Genomic DNA, 17,149 nt, shown 5'->3' with positions numbered 1-17,149 from the left:
CACATGCTCCACTATGTTCATAGCAGCCTTATTTGTAATAGCCAAAAGCTGGAGAGAACTCAGATGTCCCTCAACAGAGGAATGGATACAGAAAATGTGGTACATTTACACAATGGAGTACTACTCAGCAATTAAAAAACAATGCCAGGGCCAGGAAGTGGGAGTGGGTGGGTTGGGGAGCAGGGTTGGGGGAGGGCATAGTGGACTTTGGGGATAGCATTTGAAATGTAAATGAAGAAAATATCTAATAAAAAATTGTTTATAAAAAATAAAGCACCACTCAAGAGGAGCCTTTTACTGAGCCTAATATTTTAAAAAACAAGTGGGCACAGCACATAAGTATATCTCCCAGATAAATCACCAAGAGAACTGGACAACTCATTTATATGTACAGAGGGGTGTTTGTACAACACAGCAAGCCTTGTATGCAAATAAAGGCCCCCAGCCATAGCAGTCCTTCTGCTGGTCACAAGGGGGAGGTGCTTCCCCTCTGGCCTAGGTGTAAATGGTTGCTACAATGTTTGTGCAGTCTCTTCACAGCATTTGGAGAGAGTTCAAAATGAGAGTAATGAGATAAAGGTCCAGTTCTTTTGTGTAAGGCAGCCAGGGCAGCAAGAGACATCTAAGACTTTGCTTATTCCCAGGAGCACGAAGAAGAGAAGGTGTGCTTCCAGTAAGAACCTGAAGGAGTTATTGTTAGCACGTATTACTGATTTTTAACCAGTGCATTAATGATACTTAACATCTGCCCAGTGCCCAGGAGAAAAGGGAGTGTCCCAGAGCCTTCTCAAAATTATGGGGATTTAATTTACAAAACAAGAAAGCTCGGCCCCTATAGCTCAAAATCTAAGGTAGAAACTGATATCAAATAAGTAATGTCAAAGCAATTCAAGAAAAACCTACATGGAGAAACTACAGCAGTAGCTGCAGGGAAAGCACAATAATCAGGGCCAACAACTTATAGAGAGGTGCACTGGCCGGCAAGGTCCTGAGAAAGGGAAAGCACACAAATAGTTGCCACACAAATTAGATAAAATTCTAGACACTCGTGTTCATGTATATTTCGAGAAACAACACTTGAGGCTGAAGGGCTAAGGATGTAGCTCAGTGGACACAGACTTATCTCGCATGCACACGGCCCTACATTCAAGCTCCAACACCGCATAAAACGAAGCATGGCGGTGCAGGCTCTATAATCCCAGCACTCGAGAAGTAGAAACAGGAGGATCACAAGTTCAAGACTGCCCTTGGCTAGATCGAGTTCAAGGCCAGCATGGACTACACGAGACCCTTTCTCCAAAAGAGAAAGGGAGTGGGGGAGGGGGGGATCCAGAATGCAGAAACTAAAGGAGGATGAAAGTCAAAGAGCTATGAGCGCCATGGACTCGAAACTGTCAGCCCAGCCCCTAGAAGAGCTCCTAGGAGTAGTCGAGTTTCCAACCACCAGGGTCTCAGGTCCTCTAAAGCAGCGGCTCACCTTCAATACAGTTCTCATGCTATGGTGGTCCCAACCATAACAATTATTTTCGCTGCTACTTCCTAAGTATAATTTTTCTACCTCTATGAATCATAATGTAAACATCTGGTACGCAACAGGGACTTAAAAGGATCTAAAGAAAGGTAACGCCATTCAGAATGATTTTTGAAAAATGACTCTGGTTGTAAGTGGAGAAGAGACCAGAGCAAGGGAAGCGGTCCCCCACCCCCACCCCCACCCCCCCACCCCCCGCCCCGGCACCTTTCTGCTCCCTCTCCGTTCCAAGATTGGAAAGCTCCCTACCACAAAAAGTCAATGCCAGGTTTCCTGTAAGATGCTTTATTTTATCCTACCATCTGCTGTCAGTAAAAGCCACTCCCGATTTGATCCTGTGTCCTAGCCTAAGGCAGGGGAGAGGAGTTCTGGTTTCAAACTGGTACAACTGTGTATGAGTGTGAAAACTAGGCACACCCTTTAACCGCTCTAACTTAGCATGTGCATTTTCACATGCCTCAGCATAATAGCTTTAACTATTATGATCCCTTGAGGTCCCTGGACATGAGGACATTTCCCAGCCACATCTGCAAGATTCTGAGACATTGGAATTCATGAGCTCACTCTGCAACCTTCACCAAGATTCCAGCACTAGAAGGCCATTGGGCAGGGAGGGACAGCAAAGTCCCTTTTATTTCTGCACCTTAGCAAGACAACATAGGGCAGGGAAGTCAGCACTGTGGGAATGAATATATAGAACATCTGCTGTCCTGAGCCTCAACTGTGGCTAAAGAGAGAAACAGTGGTGGGGGCAGAAAGAGCGACACGCAAGCTCAGTACCTCATTCCGGAAGCAATCTCAACGCAGCCGCACCCCCGCGGTGCGATTCACCCTTTCTATCCCCGGGCAGGGGCCAGGCCCGGCCCGCAGCGCGCATGTGCGGTCACTTCATCGAGCCCTTCCCAGGAACTTATTGCTCACCTGCCTAGAGAGTCCGAGCATGAGAATGGCTGCTCCTAAATCCAGGCTGGATTTTGCTGCCCCCTCCCGGGCTGGCAGACACTTGCAGCATGTGCAGTATCAAAAGTCAAGAGGCCAAGTTGATCTGGTTTCAAAGCTCCAGTGCCCTTACAGCTCATTGTCTAGGCAGATCATGATCTGCTTTTATAAAACTCGATGAAACCAGGATAGTCAAGCTTAGATGTCCGGGAGGAATGACACAGAGCTCCAGCGTTGGAAAGCATTTTGAGTCTTGCAAGTCCAGGAGAATCAGTCTCTCCCCCCCCCCCCCCCACACCCACCCACCCCAAAAATAAGAGCCTTAAAATGACATGAAATTGTGCCTTGCGGTAATCTCACGCCACTCCAGTCTTGCCTGAAAAGAGGGGTTACCCTCTGCCCTCTGTTATACAGCAGTAGTTCTGGTATTAAGGAAGTCCAGTTATCCAGGATTCTGTGGAGTGTGGAATAAACGAACCTCCCCTCAACAGACGAAGGAACCTAATATGTACATTAAATCTTGTGACATTCCTTTGCTGAACCTATTCTCTCTCTCTCTCTCTCTCTCTCTCTCTCTCTCTCTCTCTCTCCCTCTCTCCTGCTCCTAAGAAATTAATCAGACCCTGGAAAGGTTGCAGGAACACTGGCAGCAAGACATAGGGATGTGGAGGCATTTGCATCCTGAACTTTGCCTTCAAGTTCTCCTGGCCCTCCTCTTTACCTCTTGCTTGTCCGCCCTCACCCCAGCCTTCTCTCTCTTCTCAGACTCACAGAACTTCTTCCCTACTCTAAATCAAATGTAGAGCTTTCTTCTCATTCCTCACTGTCTCATCATTAGGATCTGAATACATAGCTTTCACTCTGGGAAAGTAATTTTCCTTCTAAGAGAATCTGTCTCAGGCTAGCTGGCTCCAAGATCTTTTTTTTTTTTTTTTTTTTTTTTGCCTTGCCACTAAAAACTTAGACCACGGAAACAAGTACAGTATGTTTCTATTGGACTCATGCTGTCTAAACCACTTTAAGAACCCTCTGTATGCTATGGGGATTGCACACATGCAAATATAGGGAGAGGACCTCCCTGAGGCTCAACTTTCAACCTCCCATAGCCAGTAAACCTATTTTACAAACGGATAACCAGGGGCAAACTAAGGTGGCACTACAGAAAATAGTTGCAGGAATGCTACATGCAGAAGAGGAAGACTGTTTTCATCACATGAGCATAGGAAAGAATGAATTAATGGGAAGAGTGAGCGGGTGAGGAGAATCCATGTGAGCCCTGTTGTGCCTTACCCGGTACACTAGCAGAGCTCTAACACAGGAAAGGAAAGGAAGAAACAATAGTCTGCCCAATAAAATTATACCTCTCCGGAACAATCATAAATGTGATGACTTTGGCTCACCCGACAAAGACATGCAGGTTGGTTAACTGGATATAAGACACTAGATCCCAATGTCTTTTGTCTACAAAAAGCACACCTCGGGCATAAAGACACCTGCCAATCTGTCAAGTGAATGGAAGCCAAAATCAAGTGGGCATGGCTGTTCTGATGTCCAATAAGTATACTTCAAGTCAAAGTTAGAAGAGATAAAAGAGATACTACATTATTAATAGGAGGATCAAATTTATTGAGACGATATTACAAGCATAAATATATATCCACCAAACATTGCAGCCCTAATTTCATCAGCAAACATTAAAGACCACAAGAAGTCACATATGTCCTGATAAAATAATAGTGAACGATTTTACTACCCTACCCTCATCTTTAATTAACATTCAGTGTAGTAGGACAGTATCCTCTGAATTGAAACAAACTCAGGATAGTCCAAAGCAGTGGCTCTCAACCTATTGGATTGAGACCCCCCCCCCCCCTGAGGTCAAATGACGCCTTCACAGGGGTCACAGTCAGATATCCTGCATGTTAGATATTTATATTATGATTCAAACAGTAGAAAATCTATAGTTATGAAGTAGCAATTAAAATAAGTTTATGGGTGGGAGTCACCACAGCATGATGAACTGTATAAAAGGGCTGCAGAATTCAGAAGGTTGAGAACCAGGGAGGAAGGTTGAGAACCAGTGCTCTAAAGAGAGGCTCAAGACCACTCGGTAAGGAACTCACAATTCTCTGGAAATCACTGAAACTTACCACATTCATAAAGATTCCTCCCTCCTCGAGGTTATATAAACCACAAGACTCTCCTCTGAAAAGAGAACAGTCTCCAGCAGGCTGAGCTGCCTGCAAGTCACAGAGAGCTCCCCAAAAATGGGCCTTTTATGAACAGTGACTTGGGGTGATACAGCTGCCTCTAAGGCATTCCTATTCCTGTAAGTGACACCGTCCCCCCCCCCCCAACTCACTGGCTTACCAAGTTAAACTTTGGTAGAATCCATTCTTTGGTCTATAATCAGTGCCCTGTGTGGGATGAGAAGAACTTCCTTCACATGTCTCAGGAAGTGGACACAATGGTATCTTCCTGTGCCGCTAATACTAACATACCTATCTCAGACTCTACATCAATGCCTTTTTAGACTCATTGTGTGAAGTAGTAAGCGTAGTGCCCAATCAGGCATACAGACAGATACTAAGTGCCAACTGCCCTCTTCCTGGACACTGAAGCCCACTTACCCTGCAGGAACAAGTCTCTGAACTCTACTTACCCCAATGAACACTTGACCACATCTGTGGCTCAGACAACCCAATCTTGGTCCTTCTCCACACTGCTTTTCTCTTTCTAGGACTTTCCACTGAATCCTCCCGGTCTGCTAGTGCTGGCATCACTTCTGACAGCCTAGTCAGGGATCACTCCAACTTAAGGTGATTTAAAGTTTTTGTTCTTTCTGTCAGTATTTCAGAGCTCAGTCTATTACGGAGTGAAGTCATGACAGAAACCTAGAGACAGCAGCTTACGCAGAAGCCATGGAGGAGTGAGGCTTACTGCTTTGCTCTCCATGGCTTGCTCAGCCTGCTTTCTTAGAGCACCCAGGACAACCAGCCCAGGGATGGCCCTCACAAGTCAATCACAACCTAAGAAAATGCCCTACAGCCTTGCCTACTGCCCAATCTTATGGAAGCATCTTTTCAATTGAGAGTTCCTCTTCCCAAACAACTCAAGCTTGTGGCAAGCTGACATCAAACTAGCAAGCAAGTTCACAAAGCGTTTACCTCTGGATGATGTTCATAAATCTCCCCAGCTCTCTCGCTGACCAGTTCAGCTCATTTCTTTCCAGAGGGCAAGGAAGGAGCCCAGCCCAGCTGGGTGCACTGGAGGCTAATCTGGAAACCCTCTTACAGAAACAGGCTCCTGCTGCTCCCTTTCTTTGCCTGGGAACCCCAGAAGTAGCTCAGAGCCTGGGGATTGAGAAGGACCAAGTACCCAGCTGAAAGGTAGGAGGAGCTACTGGAGGGAGGGTTAGAGTGACCTAGAAGGCTTTGAGGAACAGCCCACTTGACCCTCCAGGTCTGCCCATCAGCCCTTTCAACCAGACAGCTCCAGAATCGGTCAAATCCAATCAGGTATTCCTGCAGCTCGGAGATGCCTCTGGTCCTCTCGGTTCCTGCTGCTGATCGCATGTTGGACCTCCACTCTCCTGCCTCAGCCCCGGAAGGCGGGTAGCCTAGACTTTTCATGAGGATTCCTGGTGGGTCAATATTGGGGGCTGCTTACTGTCATCTGTTCCTGACATATAGCTGACACAGGTGGTTCTCCTCCACCCACAAAGCCACTCAACCACCCCTCCAAGCATTCTAAGGTGCCATCTCCAGCCAAGGACAGCTTGGTTCTGGGTTCCTGAGCACTTTGTGTTGAATTTAATAGACAGAGAGGACATGAACCCTGGTAGTCCAAAGCCCTCTGGCAAATCAGGCTGCACAACACCTCGCCTCAAGGGCCTGCTCTAAATTTGCTGGGGGGCCACTTGTCTCAGGACACTGTCATTTGTCACATTATACTCCTCATTGGGTTTTACCAAACTGAAAAAGAGACAAGGGTAGGACAAAATTTTAAGTAACCAAAACAAATATCTGAAAATCAAGGGAAACAAAAAGACACGAAAAACGCCCAATAAAGAAAAAAAAGCAAAATTTGCAAAGGAAAAACAAAGAGATAAAAGACAAACTGGAGAGAACAGGTCAAATGATATAAATCTAATTTCAGTTTTAGTATATTTGCATGGAATTTTTATTTGGACCTCCAGAATCAAACATGTTCTCTCGTTCAATTGTATTTTCCACAAAGAGACAGCAGGGGGCGCTAGAGGTCAACGCTTCATTGAGCAAGGTGATGCCTTAGCCTTTCTGAGGTCAAAGGATAAAGATCTTTGTGGAAGTCTGTGCAAAAAAATGGGCGTGATTTCTTCACTACATCCTGTTTAAAGACTATAACTTTCCTGAAATGTTGTTACAGGATATAAGATGGAACTTTTAAGTAGAGCAGTGGAGAATGACTGGAACAAGGTCTGCCTGACCTGTCCTCATCCAGCCATTTGGACTCAAAGTGGACTTATGCTAAGGCTGTGGGACCTTTGATGCTAACACTGGGGATAAAGATTTTCTCAGGATGGAGACCATTCCAATAAGGCAACAATAATGGGATGGGAACAGCTGATGATACTTTTGCGTGCTGGCCACCACTTTAAGTATTTTATAGTTATCCGCTGTCACCTTCACAGCCATCCACTGAGGTAGGTACCACAACATCCCCATCGTATAGAGGAAGGAACAAGCAACTTGCCTTATATCATACAAAGAAGCATCAGATGCAGGCTTAGGAAGAGCAGCACATGCTGACTCATGTTCATTCTGAGTTTGTCATGTGTAGCTCTACACTTTCTTACAAAGGAAAACACTGAGTGACTGTTGTAGGAAATACATAGTAGAAAACAAGCATTAGGAAATATACAGTATTTGCTATTGTTATTAATACAGTTATATGTATCTTCTGGGTGTTTAATATCTAGCTAAGGAGTTTGGCATGATTAATAATACAAGAGAGGCACCAAATGGATGAGTTAGTCAGTCAGTCAATCAAACCAAGAAATAATAGCTGCCCATCAGCATTGTAGTGAAGGAAAAGATGTGCAGAGAGAGTGTCAGGCCCAGGTCATAGCTCACTCAGTGTAGCGACTGCTTAAAATCTTACAGGGGAAGCCTCTGTGGCATTAACAGCAAGCAATTTCTGACTCTAAGTGGCTGAGATAACTGTTACATTCTGAATGTTTGATTGCATGGATTAGACACATTAGATAAATTTCAAGTGACAGGGGGCATCAAATCCACCCAGCTTGAACACACTAATAATAAACTCTGAGTTACCAATAACGTGTTGGTGCAGCATTAAGGAACGAAATCAAAACACTTTGGATTGTTATCATCTAGATTTTATTTCTGCACTTCAGGCCCCCTGTGTCTTCATTCCTCTTGTCTGTGTGTTGATTGAGTTTGAATCCGTGCCTGCCTGAAGGCTGTCTTGTGAGGCTGTCCTGGTGTCTGTCCATCTGTGTGAATGTGTCTGTCTGGGACTGTGTGAATGTGTGCCAATCTGAGAACGCCTGTTCCTAACAAAGTGTTTTACTATGTATGTGTTGAACGTCACAGAAAGCATCACATGGTGAAGGAAGGAGGGAATACTTTACAGAACTCTGCAACAGAGCTTACACGGGATTAAGTCACTGATGCCAGCTGATCCCAACAGGCTCAGATAACAAATACCATTGTTCATCAAGCAATAGCTGTGTGTCGTGTACAATATCTATGATTGATATAAGATTGCTTTCACCCTCTATCTTTGCTGCTTTGTGCAAATGATTATCAGAATACACATGCATTGCTTAGCTCTGGCATGGAACAACACATAAACCAAGCTTACAGCTATACATTGTAGCTTAGGTTGTAAACAATGATTACACTGGGAATCTAAGGCAGGTAATATTGATTGTTACATTGTTCTCTTAAGGGAGGTTAAACAAGGTAGGACAGCAGGACAACAGCCTGAAGTCTTAAGTAACCTCAAAGTGCATTATTAACTTTGTGGAGTCCAGTAAAAGTCTCAGTCTTTTAAAGTGTAAAACTATGTTATCATAATGCATTGCAACATTTAATCATCGTATGCCTGTGGATGTTTGACTAAACATATCCTCTTCGCAAAAAAATCACTAAAATAAAGCAATAGATTGATGTCTACATTTTGGTCAAACTAGTTGCTGATTTGGGGGGTCCATTTATTTCATGGGTATTTTTCTGTTAGCTCTGGAATAGGATGCAGACCTGGACAGGATGCCAACTCACAGACTCTGGAGGAAGGGGCATGGCTAGGCATATCATGTTAATTGAAACTTGAAGTCTGAGAGGGAGCCAACAGGCAATGAGCCAGTTGGACCATATATTGGAGCCCCATACTGGGTACATGGAATAAGTAGGTTGAGCAAGGGTGCTGGTGGGGGAAGGGCTCTGTGACTTGTGGAAACAAAGTGAGAGTACTGGGTGCTGCAGACCTGGAAAATAGAAGCACAGTGGATTGATTCAGCAAGAAGCTGAATTCATAATGTAATAACTGACCTTGGCTAAGCATGGTTTCCTGCCCCTGAGTCATCTATTCAGGTCACCTGGACTTTTGCAGTCTCCAGATGTGGCTGAGTGGAAATTTGGCATCATGAGGCAAAAGATAATTTTTGTGTGCAACTTGCTTTTCATTGGTTGTCATTGACGGAACTCAATGCTGTATGTATCTATGCATATACAAGTCCAGAAGAGCATCTATCTTAAATGGCCTGTCACTCTTTGTTCTGTTTAACAGTAAAAGAAGGAGCTGGTAAGATGGCTTAGGAGGTAAAGATGTTTATGCAAAAACTAGTAACGTGCATATTGTCCCAGAACCCATATAAGGGTGAAATCAAGAATGGACTCCACAAGGATCTCCATATGTACACCATGACATGAACGCATACACACCCACCATCACACACACTAGTCATAACAAGCAAAATTAACTTTAAAAGTTAGAGAATGTCCTTCCCCTTGGCCAGTGGATTACGTGCATTCGCTAGCACACAGGGATAACATAACTTCATCTCATCAGAAACAAATTTCTTGATAATAAAAGACAAACAGTAGAGATAACTCAAATGTCCTGTTCTGTTACAGTCTCACAGAACCGCAATTATACTTGTGACTCTCGAAATATAAACATCACAGAGAACATCGGATGGTGAAGAAGAAAACCTGATATTCAGGGTTAATTTATATTTCTTCCCCAACTTTTTGAGCAAAGTAATCCTTGCAATAAAATTGGCATCCCTGGGGGAGAGGATCTTACTATGCCTGATAAAGCTGCCTGTCCCCTTATAGCGCTCCAGTAATCCACTGAATGCTGCTTTTAATCTAAAGGAGCAATCTCAAGAGAAAGTTAGAAAAAAAAAAAGAAAGAAAGAAACATTATCTAAAAACATCCACCTTTTGGTAATGTAACAGGAGTTACTATTAAGGCCCTGTCTGGTACTTGTTTAATGAGAGAAAATATCCCAGTCCATTTCCTCTCCTTTGCTTTTATGGTATGCTATAACATGCTGTTTGTCTTAGCGGGTTGAAGTAGAATCTCTAAGAAGTTTCTTGAAAAGAAAGGAAGTGGATGTTAAAGGCACTGAAATGATAGCCAGGTGCCACTGTGAAGTGAACACAGCTGTGGGACCTAAAGGCCGACTCCAGCACACCTCGAAGAGATTATGTCAGTTCAGGCTAGGCTTAATAAAAAGTTAGAGGGGCTGGAGTGATGGTTCAGTCGCTAAGAACATGTACTGCGTGTACTGCTCTTACAGAGGACCTAAAATGAGGTGGGTCCCAAGTGCCAACATCAGGAGGCTCACAACAGAAAGAGAGAGAGAGAGAGAGAGAGAGAGAGAGAGAGAGAGAGAGAGAGAGAGAGAGAGAAGGCAGAAAGGAAGGAAGGAAGAAAATGTCTACTCTAAAGTATGGAAAAGATTTTTATTATAGATATAAGGGAGAAAGCAGACAGAGGGAAGAGTCCAGGCTGAATATGACCAGCAGACTAAACCTGACTGAGTAGAGAGACGGGAGAGAGAGAGCAAAAGAGGAACTGCAGAACAAGAGAGGCTGTATGGTCCAAGAGACAAGAGAGTGAGTTAGATAGGGATCCGGAGTGGATGATAGGGGTTGGGAATCGCAAGTCCTTAGAAGGGTGTGGTTTAGGGTAGAGGGCAGAGTGAGAAGCCCTGGGAAGGAGCCACAGGTACTGAGTGAGACTTGTTCCACATTACTTTAAGACCTAAAAACAACCTTGTGTGATTCTAGCTCCCAGGGATCTGATACTCTCTTCGGGACTCTGAAAGCACCTGAACTCATGAGCACATGAACCTGAAGATAGACAAGACATGTCCATGGCATCTCCCTCATATTAAATGGGGATGTGGTCAGATTATAATTGGGTGCTTCTTTGTAGCCCCCTTTCACAAAAATGGTGCCGCCGCTGCCTCCTCCTCTTCTTCCTCCTCCTCCTCCTCTTCCTCCTCCTTCTTTTTGTTCATCTTCTCAAAGATCTTCTTGGTTCTGTGCTTCCTAATTTAATGATTCTCAACCGTCAAGGGAATCACTTTGTAAATTACTAGTGCCTGGCTCCCAATTCCAGATTGTATCATTTAATTGGCATGAAGAGCACCCCAGGCATGAGAGGCATTTTTCTAAATTAATCTTTTTGTATTGTGACATTTGTATGTTCACATGTGGCTATAAAAATAATACCAAGAGACTGATTGTACACTTTATTCAAGGTCCTGTAGAATCGGGAGTGAGGCAAGGATGTCTGCTCTCAGTGCTGTTGTTCAATAGAGTGTTCGAAGTCTTAGTTAAAGCAATACAAAAAAGATTAGAAGAATAAAACAGTACAATAAAAATAATCAAAATATCTCCTTCTGCAAATGTCATGAGATCTTCAAAGATCCTCAAGACTCAACCCAAAAGCCCTTAGACATGGTACACACTTCCAACAAAATCAACCTACAAAAACCTGTAGCTTGTTCTCCGATAACAAACATGATGAGAAAGAAAGGGGAAAATTCTCTTCAAAATACTATCTAAAAGTGAATGCCAAGAAATAAGCCTACATGGTGAAAGACCTGTACAAGGGTTACTTTACGACACTGAAGAGGACACCAAGAGATGGAAAGACTACCCATGCTCATGGATTAGCTTAATTAATGCTATGAAAACGGCTATATTAGGGGAAAATCATCTATATACTCAATAAAATCCAAATGATGCTTTTCACAGAGCTAGAAAATGTAGTCATCAACTTCATATGGAAAGGCTCTGGGACCATCACAGGCAAGGGTGTGGAAAGATGGTAAGGGTCAGAGATAGAAGAAGACTAGACTGAAAAGCCACTGTACTCATGAACACACAGCAGCTGTGGTTGCCTGCACTGGATCAGTCTCATCCATATTCCAACATGGTGGGGACCTCCAGCCCCAACTAAAGAGCTTAGTGCTCCTGGGAGTTGATGGCTTCTCAGAAAGCTAATAATCTCTCCCATGGCCCTCAAATACAAATGTATCAAGTAATTTCATGTAGACCTGCAAACTCTGAAACTGGTAGATAAAAATCATAAGTAAAATAAGTTCAAGATATAGGCGTGGTCAGAGCTGCCTGAGAAGGGGGAAAGAGATCCATTCCAAGAACTGGGAATAGGACATCGTGAAATGTTAAATTTTCTATACAGCAAAGGAAGCAATCAGCATAGGGAAGAAACATCCAGTACAATGGAAGGAAAGTCTGCCCTGGTGAGGTTGGTTGGTTGGTTGGTTTTGGTTTTTTGCTTTGTTTTGTTTTGTTGGGGTTTTTTTGTTGTTGTTGTTGTTTTTGGTTTTTTGAGATAGGGTTTCTCGGTGTAGCCCTGGCTGTCCTGGAACTCACTCTGTAGTCCAGGCTGACCTCGAACTCATAGATTGCCTGCCTCTGCCTCCCAAATCCTGGTATTAAAGGTGTGTATTAAGGAATTCCCACCACTGGAGAGAATCTGGGGGGAAAGAGGTAAAGAAGAAAAGGGGGGAGGATGAGGAAGAGAAGGAGGATCAGGGGGAGGACGTGGAGGATAAAGAGGAGGGGGGATAGAATGTGGGGAAGGAGCAGGGGTTGGAAAAAGAGGAGGAGAAAGAAGAGGAGAAGGAGGAGGGGAGTCAGGTCCTTTGTTACAGAGGTCTATGTGTAAGGACAAAGCAGAGACTTCATCAGCCTTTTTAGAAGCAGACCTTTCTCTCCCTCCTCCTGTATCTGAGATATGCCCCCCCCACCTTCCCACTCTGTGCAAGACAACACCCACTGCTATATCAAGGGGACACATGGTGGTCAAGGCAGGCCATCCTGGAGTGGGAAACAGTGGGAAAGTTGCTATCAGGACAATACTCATTGAGTACTGGTCTTTCTCCTGTCCATCTTCCATGGTTCAATTTTCATGAAATTTCTTGGTGTTTCATAAGTGCATCAAGTAGGGACAATGACGGTACATAGTCTCACTCAGTATTACCACAGGACCACAACTCCTTACAGTCCATCTTCTTTCTTGGCACTGTTATTTTAATTAAAAAAAAAAAACATTTATGCGTGCAAGTGTTTTGGCTGATGTGTGTGTACCAGTTGTGTGCCTGCTACCCATGAAGGCCAGAAGTGGGCATCATCAGATGCCCTAAAACCAGAGTTACAGACGTCTTTTGTAGTTATCACCCAAAGAGGATGAACCCCGAGTTTCAAAGAGCTGCTGTCCGCTTTGCCTCAGTGGTCCACACATAAATTACTGGATCCACTTACAGTCTGCATGCTAGAAAGCCCCAAGAATTTGAACAGCAGGCTCTTTTATTTCTGTCTCCTCAGTACTAAGTGGCTCTGATGTGTGACTGCATCCAAACGTAGCCAGCGACTCCAACACAAAATAGACTCTAGGACCTTTCCATTCTCGAGTCTGGTTTTGATGAGGACCTCAGGGACCAATGGGAACATTGTTTGTACATGAGATTCCCGGGAGAGAAGGGCCTGCTGAGTCCTGATATAAAACACCCCAAAGTGATCATTCCCTTTTGATTGCTTTGAGGGGGGAGGATGGGTTTTGAACAAAGATGCTGATAAAGACAAAATTCTCATCGAGAGCTAAACAAGATCCCTGACACGGAGGGAACACGAGCTGCTGAGAACCACATCCAGTTGTCTTTGCGCCGAGGCTCCATCAATGCACAAGGCACGAAGCCAAGCAGGGTGTTCCCTCTTCTAAACATGTCGGGATGTGACCCCTTCTAAAGACACTTTCCCCATAAACAACCAGCTTCCTACCTTTAGTCATCAGACACCGCTGTGTCTGAGTCTGACTTTCACTGTTTCTTTGGTTCCCCTGGGCAATTCAGCCTCTTGAATAGCATGTTCTGTCTTGGATTATCGCAAAGCTGAGTTGTGTCAATCAATACTGAGTGTTCTCTGTTCTCTTTGAAGCTACACAGAGAAGCCAAAACCCTCCATGAGTCGAATGTAGGCCCCAGGAGCTCCAGGGAAGCAGCCAGACACGTCTGACACAATAGTGTCTGTTTCAACACTTCGTGTCTTTTACTGCAATACGCAACTTGTTTCAGTTAGAATTTTCAGTGGAAAGGAGTTAGTTTGGCCACTGAATCTGTCTTGGTGTCGCGGCAGCCCACTATGGTTCATTCTGTGAGTAGAGCTCTAGGATAGCTTTGGTCCTCTGAAGACCTGGCTCTTTCAGGACCCCATGCTTTGTTTCTGGCGGTTCACTGAGAATGGTCGTTCTTTCCTCTGTGTATGGATTCAGCGAATGGGGAAGGGAATGGATGGCACTGTCTATGGGTTGGTTGGTTGGATTGTTTTGCTTTTCATTTCTTCTATTTTTTTCTCCACTCCAAAAATATGGAAGGAGGATTATAATCCTCCTTCCTCCTAAATTCATCTTTACTAAAAGAACTCTAAGTTACCTTTCTTTACAAAAACAAGACAAAAACAAACAAAAAACAAAAACAAGCAAAAAATCCCCACAAATCTCTGCTTAAAATAATTGTACAGGTAAAGTCTGTATCGGAAAATTAGATAAGAGATAAAGAAAAAGAGAGTGAAACATCCAAAAAAACATTTTTTTTTCCTCCAATGCTGGGCATTCACCTGGAGTCCCAGCATCCTGCTGTTACCCTAGCAACCAGTTGAAATGTTTTCTCCAAAGTGTCTAGATAAGTCTAGATAAGTTAAGAAAGTTTTCTCACAGCCAGGCAGTGGTGGCACATGCCTTTAATCCCAGAGAGACAGGGGATGGGGGGTGGGGGAGAGGAAGAGAGGGAGGGGGAGGGGAAGAGAGAATATATGTTGCAGACTGCGTTAAACCTCATGAACTTCTGTCTCAGCCTCCTGAGGACCGGGACTACAGGCCTGCACCACCATTCCAGGATAAATCAAATGCTTTTTAAAACATAACTCACAGAACCCTCCAGGAAGCCAGGCCTTGCAAATGTTTGCTCTTTCTTCAGCAGCTTCTACCCAGTCTCAATCTTTGGGTTTCTTGACCCGTGAGAATTTGTGGCTGACCTTGGACTGCTCTTCATCCCCCAAAAGCAGTTGCTGGCCAAGCAAGAGCAATCACTCCCATTCTGCGTAGCGCTCCTTGATGCGAGAGGCTCCCTTCCCACCAACGGTCTAAACCCCTCCCAACTTCCCTTTTTGGGCGATGTAGCACATATAAACTTCAGTCTGCAAACACAAATTTAATATTCCTTATTTTCTAATATCCTAACTTATTTTCTTCTTCAGGTCTCCACATCACCCAGTAACAAGAGATTAATGCCTCCCTGTGGAATTTAGACACACACACTTACACTGCCCCTGTGCTGCGTCACTTCTTCTGAGTCAACGCCCCTCCCCCAGACATGCGCAGTCTTCTCCCCTTTATATTTGGACTGTTCTCGTGACTACTAAGTCATTCTGGGCCTGAGAGTCCCATTTCCACCTCACTCTCCCCTTCAGGTTTTACTTTCTTTGAGGCACTTAAGATATATCTCTGTTCCCACACAATGCTGGGGAGAGTATTTGTTAATGAAGTGAAGAAGGAATCTCTTATGTGTGCATAGACGTTCACCTGGCAAAAAAGCCAATTGGTCTATAGCAGGAAATGGAAGGTAGGACATCTGGCAAGGACAAAGAATTCTCAGGAACCGGGAGAATTGGCCCCAGGACTTGAATGCCAATTATGTTTTAAAACTTAGATTAGAGCCGGGCATCATGGCACAGGCCTTGAATCCCAGCACTCGGGAGGCAGAGGCAGGCAGATTTCTGAGTTCAAGGCCAGCCTGGTCCACAAAGTGAGTTCCAGGACAGCCAGGACTATACAGAGAAACCCTGTCTCGAAAAACCAAAACCAAAACCAAACAAACAAAAACAAAAACAAAAAAACCTAGATTAGAATAAATGGGTTATTAGTTGTGATCTAAACAGGGAAACAGTCAAAGCTTATGGCCAAGGTATTTGTAACTATAATTGAGTCTTAGACACTATATCTGGGTATGAGAATTTTTATTGCCCTCGTTTTTAAGCTCATTGCAGAGATGCTCCTCCATTCCAGTTGTCTAAGTACTCTCTCCCTCTATTGTCCCCCTATCTGATCACTCCTGTTCCCATCCCATCCCTACTCATTCCCTTCCCTGCATCTACCCATGAACTCTATTTTATTTCCCCTTCTCTGTAGGATTAACATCTCTCCCAAGAGCCCTCCTTAGCTTCTTTGGGCTTGTGGATTGTAGCATGGTTATATCCTTTACTTTAAGGCTAACACACACTTATAAGTGAGTACATATCATGTTTGACTTTCTGGGTCAGGGTTACCTCACTCAGGATGATCTTTTCTAGTTCCATCCATTAGAGATGAGATCTCTCTGTGGAGAATTTTCTGTTTAGAACTCATTTTTAAATTGGGTTATTTAGAATGGCGATGTCTAGTTTCTTGAATTCCTCATATGTTTTAGATATCATCCCTCTATCCAATGTGGTGTTGTCAGGACCCCTTCTTATTGTGACCACCCAGCTGAGAATTGCTATTATGAAGAAAACATCTCCTTGATGAATTTTTCCTTTGTTGAATATAAAGTGTCCTTCCCAAGCTCTTTTGATTTTGGCTCAAAATCTGTTTTGTTAGATACTAGACTACACCAGCTTGTTCCTTGGTCTGCTTGCTTGGAAAATCTTTTTCCAACCCTTTACCATGAGACAATGTCTATCTTTGATATTGAGGTATGCAGCAGAAGAAAAGCTCCTCCTTTCACAGCTCCGCTGTTCGCCTGTGTCTTTTTATTGGGGAATTGAATCCATTGCTATTGGGAGATATTAAGGACGAATGATTGCTAATTCCTGTTATTTTGTTGGTTGTGGTGGTGGTGGTAGTGGTGGTCTGTGTTTCCCTTCTTCCTATTTATTTATTCCCTGTGTTTTCATGGATGCAGTTAACCTCCTTGGGTTGGAGTTTTACTTCTAGTACCTTCTATAGGGCTGGATTTGTGTACAGATACTGTTCACATTTTACTTTCTTATCTTGTTTTCTCAGTCTATGGTGATTGAAATTTTTGTGAGGTATAGTAGTCTGGGCTGGCATCTGTAGTCTCTTAGAGTCTGAAGACATCTGTCCAGACCTTTTTAA

The 17,149-nt window shown here is 43.9% G+C and overlaps 1 pseudogene; it reads right to left on the bottom strand.

Moving 5' to 3' along the window:
• Positions 1-6,045, bottom strand: part of LOC110299718 — a 24,407-nt pseudogene extending 18,362 nt beyond the window's left edge.
• Between the last annotated feature and the right edge of the window lie 11,104 nt (positions 6,046-17,149).

The sequence above is a fragment of the Mus caroli genome, chromosome 1, assembly GCF_900094665.2.
Source record: "Mus caroli chromosome 1, CAROLI_EIJ_v1.1, whole genome shotgun sequence".
In the NCBI taxonomy this organism is placed as follows: domain Eukaryota; kingdom Metazoa; phylum Chordata; class Mammalia; order Rodentia; family Muridae; genus Mus; species Mus caroli.
The sequence above is the reverse complement of the archived record's forward strand: the minus strand, read 5'-3'. Positions and strand labels throughout refer to the sequence as shown.